The sequence below is a fragment of the Melospiza georgiana genome, chromosome 13 (genome assembly GCF_028018845.1).
Source record: "Melospiza georgiana isolate bMelGeo1 chromosome 13, bMelGeo1.pri, whole genome shotgun sequence".
NCBI lineage: Eukaryota > Metazoa > Chordata > Aves > Passeriformes > Passerellidae > Melospiza > Melospiza georgiana.
In genome coordinates, this window is record NC_080442.1 from 8,408,049 (window position 1) to 8,426,412 (window position 18,364).

An 18,364-nucleotide genomic window follows, 5' to 3' on the forward strand; every position below is an offset into this window, starting at 1 on the left:
GTCTCTTGCCTGTCTGAGGCAGTGTATTTGTGAGACTGAGTGATGCTCAGGAGGTGCCACACCTGTTTTGCTTTCCAAGGTGTTGTACACTCGTCAGCACTCAATGTGAGGAGTACATTCCTGCTTGCTTTGTCCCCTGGAGGGTTTTCCTATCTGGTTTACTGCATATGAAAAAAAAATTTCTTTCTGAGTCCTGACATTCATACATCCAGTCACCTCCCATCCTGCTACCAAGGAGAGAGAGAATGGCCTCTCCCTCCATTGACTTGTTAAATTTTCTATATAAATCCATAATTGGGAAACTGTGACTGGGAATTTTTTGGGTGCAACATGTAGTGTGACGCTTTGCCATGACACTTGGCTTTGTCTGGAAGTCAGATACCTGTAGAAGATGCTCCTCATATCTCAGCGGGTACCACTCCTCTGTAGGCTGGCTGAACTTAGCAGATTATGGCATTTTCTGACCATGGATGGACACGGTCTTGAAACTGCCCAGCCATTTTCCCAAACCTCAAGGTTTACGCTCACATTTGCACTGTGGCCGTGGTCCTTGACCACAGCTCCTTACCTAGTCAGGTGGCCATAGGCCACTCGATCACATTGACCTTCATTACTGAAAATGACCTTTACTCATTCAGTTGGGACACATTACAAAATTTAGGTTTTGAATCCCATTGGCTCTGTTTTTATTGAAGTTGCAAGGAAAGGAAAAAAAAAATACCTGGCTGGTTTTAACCTATCTGGTGATCTCAAAAAACCCCCTTTTTTTATTTCTGTAAATACTAGGCATCCCATAGCAAGTATCATGTCATTTGTAATTATACTGTGATGACAGTGATCACAGCTTTATCACTGTGGTCACAAGAAAATAATGGAGGTTCAGTAAGTGCAAGCAAAATATCCCTTGCTGGCACCCTTGAGGGGCTGCTTGTGACCAGAATCTAAAGTCAGGAAGGACTGCTGTGAAGGAGTGGTCACAGCCTCCTCCCATCATTCCAGATTCATCAAAACCTCCCTCCACACCCAGAGTAAGTGTGGGCATGGGACAGCAGTTCCACTGCTTCTGGTTTCATTAAATACTCTATAAAATCTTCCACAGTTGTGAAATACAGGAAATCATGGCTAAAGCTAGTAAAAGAAAATAGTTCACACTGAGAAAAAGCACCGATATAAGTAATACATCTTACTCATGTTAGCTTGGGTGTGTTGAATTTCTGGCAGTTTGGCTGTATGATTGCCACTGTTTAGACTGGTCAACTGTTTGTGATTTGATGAATTGAATGCTCTACTTCTCCATAAAATGAGGTTTTATGCAGATACATCAGTGCCATGGGACATTATTGCTAGGTTTTTTCCCCCAGTGCAAGCATCTTCTGTCCAAAATATGAGATCAGACTGAAAACACTTTTCAATTGGGAAAAAAGTTACTAGGTCACTTCTACATCTTTAATAACTCTGAGAAGCTATTTTTCTACTAATGGTATTAATATTTCCTTTCCTCTGTCAGGAATTTATGACATTTTTCTGTGAGGATATGTATGTATATCTGTATTAGAATACTTCTCATGTCAAGAAACTTCATGTTGTTTGACAATTTCAGACAACGCTAATATTCTTTTCTACTTGCTTAGAGCTTGTGTGTCAGTGCAGGCCCCCAGCCAGGTATTAATTAGCATTGACTCCATGATTCTCAGAAGGGTGATCAATCACTTTATTATACTATACTTATTAAGAAACCCATCACCCTTACAGACAGTCAATAAGAATTGATAAACAATTCTTATCTTCACTTGCTGCACCTGTGGTTGTGAACAGGTGCAATGTGTTATGGAGATTTGTTTACCAAAGGGTGGTTTCTTAATTGGCCACTGGTGATGGTGTTTAAATTGAAGGACCAATTGGATTCAGGTGGGCCCAATTGGATTCAGGTGGGCCCAATTGGATTCAGGTGTACCCAATTGGATTCAGGTGGACCCAATTGGATTCAGGTGGGCCCAATTGGATTCAGGTGGACCCTGTTGGATTTAGGTGGACCCAATTGGATTCAGGTGGACCCAATTGGATTTAGGTGGACCCAATTGGATTCAGGTGGACCCAATTAGTCCTTCAATCTAAACACCATCACCACTGGCCAATTAAGAAACCACCCTTTGGTAAACAAATCTCCATAACACATTCCACCTGTTCACACCAACAGGTGCAGCAAGTGAAGATAAGAGTTGCTTATCATTTTTTTTTCTGGTCTTCTCACAGTTTTCTCTAGGACATTGCTTGGAACAGCTCTGTGTTGTTCTCTGTAGCTAGAGAGCTGCTGCCACACTTGTGCTGTGGAGGAATCATTTGTGTGTGTAGCATGCAGCCCCCTCACATGACAGGGCTGCTGGTGGGTCCCAGAGTGAGCGGTGGCTGCTGTGCCCTGGCATGAAGAAGACAAAGGTTTTGCTGAGAAGGGCTGTACAAGCCCAGCTTTTCCTGGCTGTTTCTGCAAGGCCATGGGGCTGCACTATGGCTGAGGCTCTTCATCTGACTCTGAGGCCATCATGACTGAAGTGAGCAGCAGCCTCTTGTCTCCTCCATTCCCCAGGTAGAGCTCTCTCTGTGTAGCTTATGAGCTTAGTGGCCATAATGACTCTGGGACAGAAAAAGAAATACTTCAAGGAGCTATACTGACAAAGGAGGATGGATAAAAGGCATCATATGCCTTTCCATGGCAGACTGCATAAGGACACTTGAAAGGCAGAATGGAGTGTGGTGCCTGCTGGGCTGGCTGAGACACAGGTAAGAGATCTGTTGGGTGCTGTGGGTGCTCACCTCTGATTTGGTTCATATAATTGAATCTTCCTGGACTGAAGGAGTGTGCAGCTCCATGATGAAAAAGAGTGAGGCAATTGATGACAGAAAATATTTAAGAATACAGAGAATGTTGGGGAAATATAGGGACCAGGACTGTGTTGCCACATCCCTGGCTGCAGTACCCTTCTCCTGCTATGGTTTCTTCATTTTATATTCTTGGATGTTTCTTATGAAAAGTAAAGGCTCAGGAATTCAGAAGCAATGGAGTGTAATTAAAGGAAGGCATTTCACCTGTTGCTAGAGTTCTTGTTTGCTGTAAAGTCAGGAGACAAATATTAAAAAACCTGATCTTCTTAAGGGTTGATGCTATAGCACAGATTAAGGGATAAGATATTAAACAGCAGAGTTATTAACTGTTTTTCATCTGGTTTTACAAATGAAGATGGTGGAGATTTACTTAGACTGCATCAGATGTTTAAGGCTAACAGATGAAGAATTAGGAAGTGTGCAGATTAACACGAGTAATGATTAAGAAAAGCTTACAGGCTCTAAATCCTATTAATGTTTTTGACAAATGAGAAGGGATACAAAAAGTATATGCATAAATGTGGTTTGAAGGGGTGAGGAAGACCTTGGAAACAGTGAAATTCTGCCTCTGGAAACAGAGCAAGGCTTGGTTTGGTTTTGTGCTCTGAACATCATTGCAAGTATAAAGTTAACTTTGATAAACTCCCAGCTCTTTGGAGATCTCTAATTTACCCTTTTTTCTGTGACCTATTAGCTCTGAATTTGTTTGGTACATGTCTGGCACTGGCTGCATGGTATGGAGAAGCACTCTGTGGCTGCAGGTTGTTACCTGTTTGACTAAGACTGCACAAGTCAGACTTGAAAGGCAAACCTGGGACATTTGGTTTATACATAACAAACAGTCCTTATCCAGGCACTCTGTTATTACTTCAGCTGCAAGAAAAAGGTCCTTTGTTGTGGACATATGGGGTTTTGAGGAAATGGTTACTGTCAGTGTAAAATATAAAACTATGGCAGAAGTTTTACAGAATTGGCAGTAATATGAAGATTGCTATGTTTGAAACTCATAGTTTTACCTCTTTTTAGCCTTTGAGATTGAAGGGGAGTTCAGCTACTGGGCCAAGCTTTCAAAAGCATTAGGGGAGATGTACAGTGAGTGGTGAGAAACTTTCAAACAAAAATTCTTCCATAAAAACTGATTTTAAGAGTGCAAAGGAAGCTTAAAGAGAAATCGTGAATGAGTTTGACTATAATGACATAGTCATCATAGTCAGTTCAGGCTCAGGTTTCTTCGTAAAACTATTGCAGGAGCGGGAATATGGTAAAAAGCTGAGGCAAAAATTCTGAAATCTCTTCTGAAAGCAGCAATTAAAAGTTAAAAAGCAATGTACAGTACAAATAAGGTGGTTTTTTTTAAGTTTACTACAATGGAACAGTAGAAATACAACCTAACAACAGGTTTTTGGTGTATTAGAACAGATAATGCATACAGGCGTGTCCCTGTTGTAGTTTTGTGCTCCCTCTCTGGTGCGGCACTGATCGCAGCATCACCAAAGACTAGTGACCAGTAATGAATGTGTCCTACTCCAGATCCCTCCAGGGTTCTGATTCAATCTTTTGAGTTATAGGATCAGGACAAAATGAACTATTTTTCAGGCTTGTAAATATGTGACAAATGACAGTGCAGGAACTATTGATTCCAATCACACTGATACAATGTTTCATAGTCAGGACAGACCAGCTTTACAAATTACTTGCAAGTTGAAGAGCAAAGCCATACATAACATGCTTCAAACCATATCAATCTTCTAGGGTGTTTCTGTCACTAGTTGCCTTCAGATTTGAATAAAGTGCCCAAAATTGAAATGTATGTTTTAAATATTTTTCTGGATTAAGTCAGTGCTTTGACTTGAAGCAGAGTCAGAGAGTGAGACTTGGGCCCCGACATGGGATTGGGGCTCATGCACAGCAGCGAACACATGCTGTCATTTATCTAATGCTGACAATGTTTAAATAGCCTGTAAATGTGAATAATGGGCTCTTCTCTCTGTAGAGATTGTTGCTGCAATTATTGCAGTACAAGAAACATCTGAAGATGAGTCTAGGACATGTCAGCTGACTCTGAGGAGCAGGTTCAATGCTGGGGGAATTTCTTTAAACAGTGGGCATGATTAGAAAATGTGATTGAGTTTTCTTTCTGTTTCTAAAGTTAACGTTATAATAGGATGCAATTGTAGTAAAACCCTTGATTATGAAAATTTAAGATTGCAGGCTGATAGATTATTGTTACCATCTTGGTAAAGAGAGTCAACAATGAACAAAGAAAAACTCATGTTGCATGCACATGTTGAATACACAATTTTCTCCTGGGAGATGTTCAGAGGAGCCAACTGCATGCAGCAAGTTCGTAGTGTTAGTTAATGTTTTAATAAAAGCTGCCTGGATGCTGTGGTAATGAAGGGAATATAAAACTTGTACCAAATGGAAAAGGCACCTCTAGTCCAGTGCCTGTTGTGTAAAAATAGTGGTAGTTGTTGTTTCTTGGTGGTAGTTATTTGTTACAGCTAGGGACCTACACTACTGATAATGCTTGAAATCTCCCTCTGCTGTTCAGCAAAGTCAAATGAAAGCTGAAAATAGAACACTTATTTTAGGTGGGGATAAAATGACTGGAAGTTTATGAAAGTTACAAAATTTGATTAACTGGTAATAAATGACTTAAACATTTTTCAGTGGGACGTGAATAAATAGCTTCACTTGAGGACAGCCCTTGGTAAATAGTAGTCATCTTCATAGGTGCAACAGGAAAAAAATTAAAATAAATATCCATGTTTCTAATGAATTATCATAGTACACTCTTGGTTACAGAAAGGGATATGTTAATTTGAGATATCTAACCATTATTTTTGTTTCCTGGCTCACTGCTATTGTCCAGAATTCAGTCCTAGCTCACGATACTTATCACATACCTTAAAGGAGCCCTGTGTGATGATTTATTATAGGCCTTTTTCCGTGCTGCTTCAAGGAATAAGCCATCTGTGTACCATAAAGGTATTATAAAAAGCTTTACAGTGTTGTCTGTGAGGCAGATCTGGGCAGTCAGTACAAAGAGCAGCTCTTGTTTTAGAAGGTACTTCTACCACTGTGTGCTCTCTGGACCAGCTGGGATTCAGTTCCATCCTTTGCTTCATTCGCTTTCCCCTCCTTACTTCTAATCTATTTTTCTTCTCTATTAAAGTGTGATAAACCAAAAAGCAAGAGAGATTAGAGAAACAGTAATGCTACAACCAACCTCTCATTAGAAAGTCAAGCTTCTGGCAGGGCTGTAATTAATTAGTGTTTTGTCTGACCACATAACTATATCAAACATTATTATTGGCTCAGTCCACTCAAGCCAGGTCAAGCTTCAACTACTGACCTCACTAAGTGAAATCTTGGTCAGAAAGCTATTTTAACTGCAGCATGCTTCTAATTCTAGGCTGTAGTTGTCTGCATTTGGCTGTGCAGGCTGCAGTTATAACTGAGTCAATGCACAGAAAATTTAGTTTTGCCAAGTCAAGCCAGGCTTGCAGATTCCCAAGCGAATTTTTCCTAAAGCTGGAATCCTTTTTTTTACTGCTTCACTTGGTTGATCAATGGGTCTCATTCAATGATAATATTGACTTAAACTATCTCAGAATGTCAGATGAACTTCATATCTCTCTGGCTTACAGAAGGCAATGGTAATCATCTGCAGTTCATAGGCCAACAGCACAAAATTAATAGAGATTTTATTTACTCCTTTCCCAAATCTGCAGGAGGATGTTACTTCAGTGCTTTGTCAAGGGTTTGGGGAAATACTTAAGTGCAACTCTTTCACTAACTTCTGTTACTCCTGGAGCCCTGTGCTTGCTGTTCCCTAAGTGTCTGTGATCACAATTTCTGTCTCACTATTGAAAAATAAATCTGTTTAGTGTGGTATACAGCAATTGGTTTTTAATCTGTTGAAGTGTGAGATTTTGCATTGGCATCCACACTTTGAAAAGGGACATTCACTTATGTATTTTTACTTCAACCAGCAAATGAAAATGCAGTAGGATGTTCCAAATCCTCTATAAAGAGTGCCAGTGTCGCTTAGAGCAAACCTTAGAAAAACTTGAGTTCAATATCATAGGTTCTTATCGTTACCTTGGTCAGTTCGTATTCAAATACTGCATTGTTATGGTAATCTTCATTTGATGTTAGCTAGTAAAAAAATCAAAGGGTGGGAAAAGCTTTTTTATTCCTCTTTCCTATGAGTTGTCCCTGGAAGTTTGACACTCCTGAGTTTCTTTGTCTTTGAATGATGTAGTACACAACGTCATTTGTACTGATGCAAAGATGTAAAAAAAACCCAGAAAATTTCTTACTGCTCCCTTAGTATCCCAGCAGTGTTGCTGCTGATGACAAAATCAGCTGCTGTGTCAGCTCCATATGAAAAGGGATAGACTTGGCTCCAGTTTCTCACACTGCATCGGTCATTTTAGCTGATGCTCTGACAGAGTTCACACTTTCTGTAAAACTGAAGAAAAAAAATGTTTCCAGTATTTATGTGGGAAACCTGTGGGAAAGGGAAATAGACCAGCACTGTGACCTTCAGCTTAATGTTCTCAGAAATATGTACTGACTCCAGCAGAGAACTTTCAGGGAAAAAAAAAATTTCCACCTCTTTCTACTCATGGTCTACAGAGATTTCTTTGCTGGAAATATTGGTATCAGAAAGCTCTGTATGAGTAAACATGCAATGCCTCCTTGGGTAAAGCACTTTCTGAAATGGTCATCTAGTGAGTAGGACTGAGTACTGAATTCCCAAGGAATATAAATTTATATCAAAATTTTAAGCCAGCTTTTTTAGTCTTAGAATCATAGAATTGTTCAGGTTGAAACCTCTGGCAATATTCTTGTCCAATCACCCTGCTCAGGCAAGGCCATCTAGAGCCAGCTTTTCAGGACAGTGTTCAGGTGACTTTGAAATATCTCCCTGAATGGAGAACCCATAATCCCCCTGAGCAGTGTTTGGTCACCCTCACACTATAAAAGTATTTTCTGATGTTCATACAGAACCTCCTGTGTTTCTGGTTTTGTCTATTGCCTTGTGTCCTGTCACTGGGAGGAGCCTGGCTCAGTCCTGCTTGCACAGTCCTTTCTGGTATTTATATCCATTGATAAGATTGCCCCAGCCCTCCTCTAGGTTAAACAGCCCCAGATCTCTCAGCCTTTCCTTCGAGAAAAGGTCCTGGCCTTCTATCCTTCAGTTACCTTTGTGACCCTTTGTTGGACTATCTCCAATGTGTCCATGTCTCTTTGCAGTGTAAACTTGTCAATTCCTAGACCTTTGGCTAAGATCTGTGTCTGGGCTTCCAGCCTGCCTCTCCTTTCCTTGTGGCAACCAGTAAAATTGTAGGAAAACTGGTCCATGTGTCTCCTACAACATCCCATTCCCAACCATCATGCTCTGTACCATGTGGACAGTTACTTGCTACACTTAAGAAGTTAATAAGAACCTTTTATCTATTAATTTTTCTTTTAACTCATAGCATTAAAATGAGACTCTAACTTATTCTGTCCTATAGAACGTGAGATTACAGCCTTGATGCTGCTGTATTAGTGAAGGGAAGATTAGGGGTTCTCAGCAGTGGCACCCAGAGACCCTGGACTGCTGGTGAGAAGGGATTATGTCCTGGCAGGGCTTTTTCACAGTCCTGGAAGGGAGATCTGCTGTCTCTGAGCTGACACAATTGCAAGGCTGCTCCATCTGCATGTAAACCTTGGGAGTAGCAGATGGTTGACTGCTGTTATTAAACTCTGCATCTTTCCCTGAAGAATTAAGGTTGTCCAAGTGTAATAACCTTTCCTTTTTATCTCAGAATTCTTCTTAAACAACAGTTAAGAGGGTGAAAGCTGCTGAGAAAACATTATCCCTTCATCTTGACTACTTATTTAGATAATTTGTGAAGTTTATGTGATGTAGACAAAGAAAAATTTGAGCATTTTGTTAACATCAAAACTTGAGGAGAAGCAGGGAAAAAAATCTGTTCAGTTTAAATAGAGATCAAGTGAACTGCATGAATAAAGCTCTTGTGTGTAGTCTTTCTACAGTTATTAAGAAGGGAGCATGTAATACTTATTACCACTTTGGTGCTGCCAGGATTTTACAACATCACTAAATGATTCTCCCATAACCTCTGGCTCCTTAGCATTTTTCCCCACTCAGAAGGAATGTTCTTTATTATCCATGAAAACATAAAAAATTATTTCATTTAAAATTAAATATGTACATCCTCAAGTGTTCTGCTATATTTCATTAATACTGAGTAATGTCACCCTTCTAACTGATAAAATCAATCTCTAATGGAGCAATATTTTTGAAAGATGTAATAAAGTGGCCTTTGAAGTGTCCACTACTTTTAAATTCATTAGATACTACTTTAATTTTAATGGCATGAAGTCCGGTAATACTTTGTTGCCAATTCACTGAATACTTTTCTACTAAAAAAAAAAAACTCATTCTCAAAATTCACATCTGTTTTTCAATTTAGTGTTTCCACAGTCTTGTACATATTGCTGTTTTATTCAGTGTTTAAAGCAAGCTCGTGTGCATGATTTTGTACAAATAGGTAATGTGCTGTTACTAATAGTCCAGTTTTTAAGCCATATCAAGCCACTCCTCCCAGCGTGAAACAAATTAACTATTGGGGATCTAAACCAGAAATCATTGATAGATCATAGTCGGGTCTTTAGGGTTAGCTTGAATCATAGTGCTGGGGGTGAAAGGTCAGAACTTCAAATACTTCCCAATTCGTTATTTCCTTTCTTAATAACACACGCTTAGGTACAGCTGTTACTAGTTCCAGGCCCAAATGTGTGGCCTTGTTTGATAAAGATAAGATTTCATTCAGGAATACTTATGTGCAGTCTCTCCTTAACTTTGGGGCTGAGGCACTTAAATGATCACACCCATTGCCAGGTCAGTTGTACTCACCATTCACACACAGCCCCCAGTGCACCATCACATGCATAAAATCCTGAGTGGGGCAGGGTAGGATAGGAAAAACTCCTTTTACTCTTTGATAATGACCCTTTTTATGTCTATTGAAAAATAATTAGTTGAAAATTGAAAGAGTTAAAATGTATCCTTGGCTGAGGGGAATTTTTTCGTCCCATTCATGGGGACTTCCATGAACTTCTCTTTACACAGGAATAGGACCCATATCTGTATTAGTACATAGAGCCCTTGTGAAGGTTTTCTCTTTAAAGGCATGTCCAGGAGTAGAAAGGATATAAGCAAAGTCCAGTTATCCCTTCCTGGCAGAATGGGTCCCCACAGGGCCAGTCCAGTTGGTGTATTTGGAGCAATTCCCTGGTTCATCTGGTGGTTTATGCAGTTGCAGAGCCCAGCAGCCTGGTGGGTGTGTGGTGGGGTCTGCCTCACCTGTTCTGCACAGAGATGATGTCTTAAAGATCTGCCCTTGTGAGCAACTTGTCTTGAGGTACAGACCCTGTGTGTGGCTTTTTGCCTCAGCACAGCTTGCACAATTTGCCAGAAGCAGTGTGCTGAAACACTTTTATATTGGACACAAGTGTCATTTTTAGGGTATTCTCCCAAGAAAATGTGGGTGCTAACAGTGGCCTTCAGGAAGCAAGGCTGGTTTTGTTACTTGTAGTCTCTTAAGTAGTATTGTGTCATTTGACTTTGTCAATATTTCTAGAACCTTAATTTAATCAATAGTTTACAAATGGCTGGAATTAAATGTCAAGTGAAATTTCAAAATCTGGATAAATGCATTAACTTTAAACAGAAGCTTTCCTTTTGTATTCCAGGTAAACAATTAGTGGCTGGCCTTCTCTGACTTAGCTTTTCTCTCAAGTGTTTTTATTTCCCCCTAATTTGTTGTTTAGGGTTTTTTTGTTGTTGTTTGTTTGTTTTTTTAATTTTTCCTCTTCTGACTGCCAGGAAATGTATTGTGGGGGATTTTTGGTGGACTTTATTGGTTTGTTTGGGTTTTTTTAAAGCTGTGATACTTCTGTGGTTTATTTCATCTTGCTCATTTCACTCTCAATCCACGAATCCCCAAAGTAGTCAGTCACTCCCCCGTGGTTCAGTGCACCCCACTGAATGCAAGTCTATTTCTTCCTTGTTATGAAACTTTTAGGGTTAGCTCTACTTAGGTAACAGATGAAAAGACACCTGGGTCCTGGCGGCAGCTTCCACCTGGAAATTCACTGATGCCAACAAAATGTTGCTTTCCCTAGAGATTTAACACTTTATTTACTTTCCCAAAATGAACTTGCAGTTCTGTCATTGAGTTTGTCCACTAAAAATATAGTTTACTGTTAATCTTGGCTATCTCTTGCTGCTTCTATTTAAAGTACAGATGTGTTTTTAGTCCCTAAGAACTGTGTTAATAATCAGCTTAATGGGCTGGATGGATTCATTCTTCAGCACACTGAAAGAACAAAATATGTACCCAAGTGAAAACAACTACTAGCAGATATTGCAAATGAATTCTTGAAGACAAGTTGTAAATTTTTTCCTCTTTATTGAAGACTTCATTCACTAAGTGTTGTCTTTTTCTCTATTTGTCAAATACACTTTTATGTGATCAGCTGAATGGATAATTCCATGTCTGTTTCTACCTCTGATTTTTTTTTTTGCCTAGCATGGCACCCAGACTGCTGTTGCTTTACAGTTCAACATTAATTCCAGGGAGCAGATAACATTGTTTACTTGTCACGATGCTATAATACTTCCATTGTTTCTTCTCTTGTTTAATATATGACTCTAGAGAGACCGTGAATGTAATTTGCTTCTAGCTTTTCTAAGCAGAAACATATGAAGTGTCATTGGTCAGTAGTAGTAGTAGAAATGTTCACAGCTTCATAACTAAAAGTTGTGTAATTTGAAAGAGAACAGAAGGCTGTTGAAACATATGGTAGGTCATTGTGATTGACCTTACAAGCATCCAAAGTGATTTCAGGGCCAAAACTTAATCGATAAAGTCAGTTTCTCTCTAGAATAAGTTTATTTCTGTCATTGTCAGAAGGTAATATGTGTGCATCTGATTTCTTATTAGTGCTTCCAGGTTTAAAACTTTGGATGCACATTGTGCTCTCAAGCTGAAACTTGGGATGCGACATTGCATTGCACGCAAGCAGAGCTGAGGTCAACAGAGAAACAGCAAAGCCCTTGTGCACACAACCAGTGTAAATTGAAACACAAACATGCTTGATTTATGTATAAACCATTCAACTTTCACTATGAGGAAAAATCCTAATCGTAGCATTAAAGCACATGTTAATATAAGTACAGCCAACATATTCAAGATTTATCCTACAACATTCATTGGTTGTTAGTCTCTTCAGTTCTGACTTCTGCAGTTTGCAGTATTCTTTTGATTCAACTTCAGAGGGAGAATTGGGTAGGAATGAAGTCTAATTTGTGTAAAGTAGAAATTAGGAAATTAGTTTGCTTAAGTTTAAAATTGAGGCTAAAAGGATGTGTAGGTTTTAACTGCGGTCACCACAAATCCCCCTTCTGCATAACAGCAAAAGGTCTGAGATACTGGGGAAAAATATCTAGTTTGAAAATTAAACCTTGAAAACAAATTAGTGGAAAAGTTAAAGCTACATAATATTTCAAAAAATTCTGATTTGTCTGTAAGTACACACTAGTGCAAAGAGTCTGAAGGAGTCTTTCCATTCATTCATTTATAATGGGATTATTCTAGTATATACTATAGAAGGGATTTTCCATGCATCAGCTGCTGTTTTATGATGATACATAATTGGGTCTAAATGCTTACATCAGCTACCTCTTATGTGAAATTAATTTTTGGAACATATGCTGTTGTATTTATACCATTGTTGTTTCATGCTAGATTAATTCTTCAAGGGTTATAATCACATGACACTTATCATTTTAATTATGCCTCTTTAGTTGCAACATATGACAGCTTTTGACTTCTCACCCTCTCCTCCTACTTGTGTGACAGATAAAATTATTAATAAATGCCTGTTTATTATGTAGTTATGCTGTACATGTCCACAGGGTGTAGGTTGGCCTCATGTATTTTACCCAGAGTACAGTGTCAGCAGAGCCTTTGTGGTTTGCTAATGAGCTAAATCCTGCTAACACCACACACACTCTAAACTGCCAAAAGCCCTTTACACATTCAAACACATACAAAGACTCAGCTGGGTCCTTTGTATAAAAGATTAACTCTTTATTCCAATTAAAGATGAGCTGGCCTGACTTGGTCCAAACAATTAAGAACTGGAAGTAATGAGCAAAATGACGAGCATGGTGGATAGCAACCTTCAACCTTTGCATAGTAAACAGATCTTTTTGCACATTTTTGAACTTGGTGGGGACAAAAGTTGTGTTCTTGAGAACACGTCCTCATGTTGATCTCAGATGTCATTTGTCATCCCAATTTTAGCAAGTCTCATTTCTAGCAGGGAGGTAGATTTGGCAGGTGGAAAGGGAAATGCTCTGGGAAGATTTAGTGCACTTAAACCTTAATAATCTCTATACCATAACTTTCTACTGAGATCTGAGTTGCACATTACTTCAATTAGGGGAAACTTTTGTTAGTAATTTCAAAGCATTTTGGCTTTAAGGAAAAGTTTGAAACTGGTGCATTTGGAACTTTCTGGCTGAATTTTCTTGTGCTATTTTGTCTTTTCCTTTTATTTTCTGTGTCTCATTACTCTGAAATACCCAAAACTAGTGAAGTGCATATTTTGTGGAACTGTTGTCAGCTTAGACTGGCCGAGTCACAGTCAAGGGCACTTGACTGTATGCAGTGAGAATGAGTAGCACAGACACAGTGCTGCTCAATATGAGAAGAAAATAAAGGCCTTTTCAACAAGAATATCTGACTGGTGATTTGTGATAGCTTTTAACACAGAAATATAATTTAAATATTTTAAAGTGCATATAGGTAAGTAGTGCTGCTTTCAAACATCATTTGATTCCTGCCTGGTCCCATAGGACCTTTATGAACTCCTGTGCCTGAATTTCATTGCAAGCAACACACAGTTGTATGCCAGGACCTCCAGGAGCAAATTTGTAGTCTAAAATGGACATAAATTTTTCTGATCTATTTAGACATCCCTGACCTGTGTAGGCAGAGATTCACCCTGGCCCTGTTTGCTCTCAGATTGTCTGGGCCATCAGTTCTCAGTGCTTACCTGTGTCTACCTCAGCCTTCCAGCTGAGCACTCAGTGTGGAGTGGCACAGGCTTGGGTTGGGAGTGGAATGGCATTCCCTAATGACCTTCTGTTGGGGGAACAATTTCATCAAGATTTAATAGCACAAAGTAGGAAAAATATATGGTAATTATTTCTTCAATTATTTAAATAAATATCTAAATTAATAGGAGGTATTTTGAAAGCTACTTGGGCAAGATATTGTTAAAGCAAATTAAATAATTTTTCTGTCATATATGTGTATTAATACAGTTCTTCACAGAGACTGAACAAATTATTCTCATGTGAATTGCATAGTCTTTTAAAAAGTATAGGTAGATATTGACTGAAAATTCTATGCAATAGAGTTCTTATTTGTGATTTGGCTAACTTATGAAAAAAGATACTTGTGACTTAAACACTACTGTCAGGGAGACATTCATTGTCTCAAAAGATGGAGCAAGGTCTATTTGTTCTTTTTGAAAACCTGAGCCAACTGCTAGTACTGTTCTAGTTAAATTTGACTTAGTAAGAGGAAAGAAAGCTAAACTTGTGCTAGTGTTACATCACTTCAATGAGTGGAGTTACCTGACTGGGAGGAAAGGAGCTCATGTGCACTACTAGTATTTGAATCTGATACTACAGTTTTCCTTAGGTGCCATAATAAAGGCAAAAAGTCTTAAACCAATTCTGTAAAGTTATTTAAATGCCAAGAAGGCTGATGAGATGACAGTGGGCATTTCAAAACTTTAATAAGAATTTGATGTCTAGGCTCATTTAAAATCCCAGTGGACACAATTTACTGTGTTAAATGTCTGAATACCTTTGGGAAAAAAAAAATCTGTCCTTCTGTAGGTTAAAATCAGTGAAAATTCCTGACAAATCAGATATCTCAATACTTTCATGGCTGGATTTAAATCTCCACTAACTTTTAATGAGTCTAAGGATTTTTTAAAATTATATTTTTTAATGTTGTCACTGTAATATTTCTCATATTTTGTAATCACACAAGCCAGTAGATTCCAGTGTCACTTTGAAGGCTGGGACAGAATAACCTTCCCAATGCATTAGTTAAAGAATGTCACTGGCAGCTGGGGGAGGGCTGAGTTTCTTTTCTTGCTCTGCTTTTTTCACATGTTCTGTTTTTTCACCTCCATAACCTTGTCTGATGGGTATCCCTCACATTTACAATGCCTGATGTGCTTCCTGACATCTGTTCAATTTGATTTTCTATAATTTCCATTGATGCCCCTGTTTTCCTGCCATTAAACTAGTATATTGCCCAGCTGTATTCTGGGTCAAGAATGGGCAATCTTTTAAATCTAGTATAAGGTGAAATATTACTGTGGGATGGGAAGGGGAGGAGGGGGAAGACAAGGATTATAAAACTGAGTGAAGGGCTGTCTGTCCTGGAAACGGAAAGCATGAGTTTTATCTGGGAGAATGGGAGAGAGGGAAGGTGCATGTATATTTAAGGGAAGAGTATAATATATTTTCTGGCACTGGGAGGCTGTGCATCACCAGCAGCTGGAATTCCAGGGCTGCAGTTGAGATGAATACAAGCAGACAATATCAACCTTCCTACCCCACAGTGACTAGCCATTGACCTTAACCCTCAAGGAAAGGGGCACTCTCACTAGGGGAATTGCATGCTTACTCAGCCCTAAGCCACATCTGAGCCAAAGCTGCCAATTTTGCCAAATTATGTGTGATGCTTTTGAAATGTGGACTATTGTCCACAAGGGACTAAGCTGGAATGACCAAATTAATTTCACTTAGGTTTTCAATGGCAATAACATTATTTTTAAAAAATACCAACTATAAAACATTTATCATTCTGATTTTATTCATCTTTGTCATTTACTTATGTTTCATGGTAGTTTGTAAAAGGCAGTGAAGTTAATGTCCCATTACTTCAAACCCCCAAGGTTAGATTTTCAGGCTTAAATTGAATTTAAAAACCACATGTATAGTTAATTCATACATTAACAAAATTTCTATCTATCAAAGGAGCCTTGAGTTTTTTCAGAGTTTTTCACATTTTACTGAAGTCATTTTAGCTGGAAAAGAGCCTCGAGATACTGAAATAGATACTCTGAAATACCCCTGAGCAATAGACAAAGAAAGACTTCCTTAGGTGAATCTGAAGCATTCTTCACTGTTCAACATTGCAAAAAAAATCTTAAGAGCTCAGGTACCTTTCAGTCATGGTGCCAGAACTGTCTGAGCATCCCCTAATGGTGTTGCTAGCAAATGTCATAACACAGCATTTAGTTAGTAGGGTGAATTTTTTTTTTTTTTTTTTTGAGAAATCTAAGCCTCAGACCTTTGAACTAAGCAACTTGAAGGTCTTTGCTGAATCAACTGGTAACTTTTTGAATTAGCTACTTGGTCAGGAAATCTATCATTTTTCCCTCCACTGAAAAATTTTTAGAACCATTCTGTCACGTTTTCCTTCAGACAATGGAAATTGGTCACAGGAGTTATTGGTCTTGGAGGCATACTGATAATGTGTTTTGTGTTCGTGTTTAAATAAACCCAGACTTTTGTTTTTAAAGCAATGAGGTTGTAGGAAAATCCTGCTGCTTATTCAGTTTTGAAAGGAAGTAGAAAATGCCCAGACAACAAAAGCTGAGCCTCAAACTGTGTCCAGCAAAGGTGGAGAACGACTGTTCTGAGCATTGTCTGGCAGGGCTCAGCTCTGAGTCCCCACAGCAGTTTGGCTGCTTGCAGAGCCATTCCCTTGGAAATGCCCATAAAGCTGTCTCTCATCTTGACGAGCCACAGAATTAGAGACAGCCTTTAACTCTGTCTTGCTTCAGCACTCTCTAAACCTGTTTGAGGCCATACAAGCTCTGAGAAATCAATTATTTGATAGCCTATTCCTCTGTGGTCAATTGCTTGCAGCTCAAAACTAACTTTTGGCAGAGCTGAGGATGAACAGACATAAAGGCAGCCAGCCCAAACATTCCTTTTGAACAAAGAATGAAATATGAGAACTACCCTAAAGTAACCAAGGGACCCAGGATGATCTGTGTTTAAAATAGACAAAAAAACTTGGTCTTCTCCAAAAAACTTTCTTTTCCTCTCCTACAAAAGTCCACACTTTTGTCGTACATTGTTCTTTCTGGAGACCTCTCTTAGCTCAGAAGCAAAAAGCTAATAGTGACCCAGTTGACACCCAGGCACTTGCAGTTCTGTTTGCACAATTATTAATGGAAATATTTACACCTTCATGGATCTGTTGCCTGTACTTATAATTCTAGAAAATTGTACCTGAATAAAATAATTTCCATAGGATCTTGCCTGTTTCCTCTTACCAGGTATGCTAATTTCTTGCACTTGCTTCTGTTGTGCTTTTTAGAATTTAATTTCTCAGAAGAAAGGTGTATATAACTTCTTATGCCATTCAACTTCTGGTAGTGAGAACGCTGCCCAGGAGGAACAGTGCCCAGGCCACTACTCCTGTAAAAGCTACAAAAGCCCCCATTTGTGGCAGGAACTTTTTGAGAACTGATGGCTCATCTCCTTCTGTACATTAGGGTCTGTGAACCACCTCTTCTCATACAAGGAGAAAAACTGTAGAATTCATGTGTTTCAGACCTATGGAAATGAAAGATTCTGATTTGCATGTATAATTATTTTAGGTTTTGGAAGAGAAATGGAAATAAATTACCTATCAAGCATTTTCACCTCAGTTCATCTCAAAGCCAGGTTCCTCTGTAGCTTAGTAAGGCTTAGAAGAAAAGGAATTTAGCCTCTTGCTGGTAATCCTGTTTCTCCTCTACATTATTTAATATTGTGGTAGGAATGAAACCTGTCCTTCCCCAGTTTGAAACCACCTTGACAATAAATATGAAGCTGGCCTTTGAATCAGCTGTGCTATAGGAAAGGAAGTGTCATGATGGTGTCAGGCTGAGCTGGCATTGCTCATCCTGGGAGCATCAAGAACATCAGCAACCAACAAATGATCTTTTGTGAAAACTCCCTGAGTTTTGCTGTGTGTGCTTTTACTCTGTGCCCTGGGCAGTGATGGTGTGTTAGACTTGGAGTGTGTCGAGGGAGTTGTGGGAAACTCTGGGTAATGGAATACAACTCCCTTTCAGAAAATGCATTTAGGGGAAACCTTGGAGAGGAATCTTCCCATGTCATTGAGTGCTGCAAGCCTTACTGTTCAGGTAGCGATATTTTTTTTCTTATTACCCTTATAATAAGGGTATTTGTAATAAAATTCTTATCTATAGCTTAAAAAATTAAGCTACAGGGTTGCAGTAGAAGGAGCAGGGGAATGATATGAAAGAAGTGTAATTTCATACCCATCATTTTTCATCATTG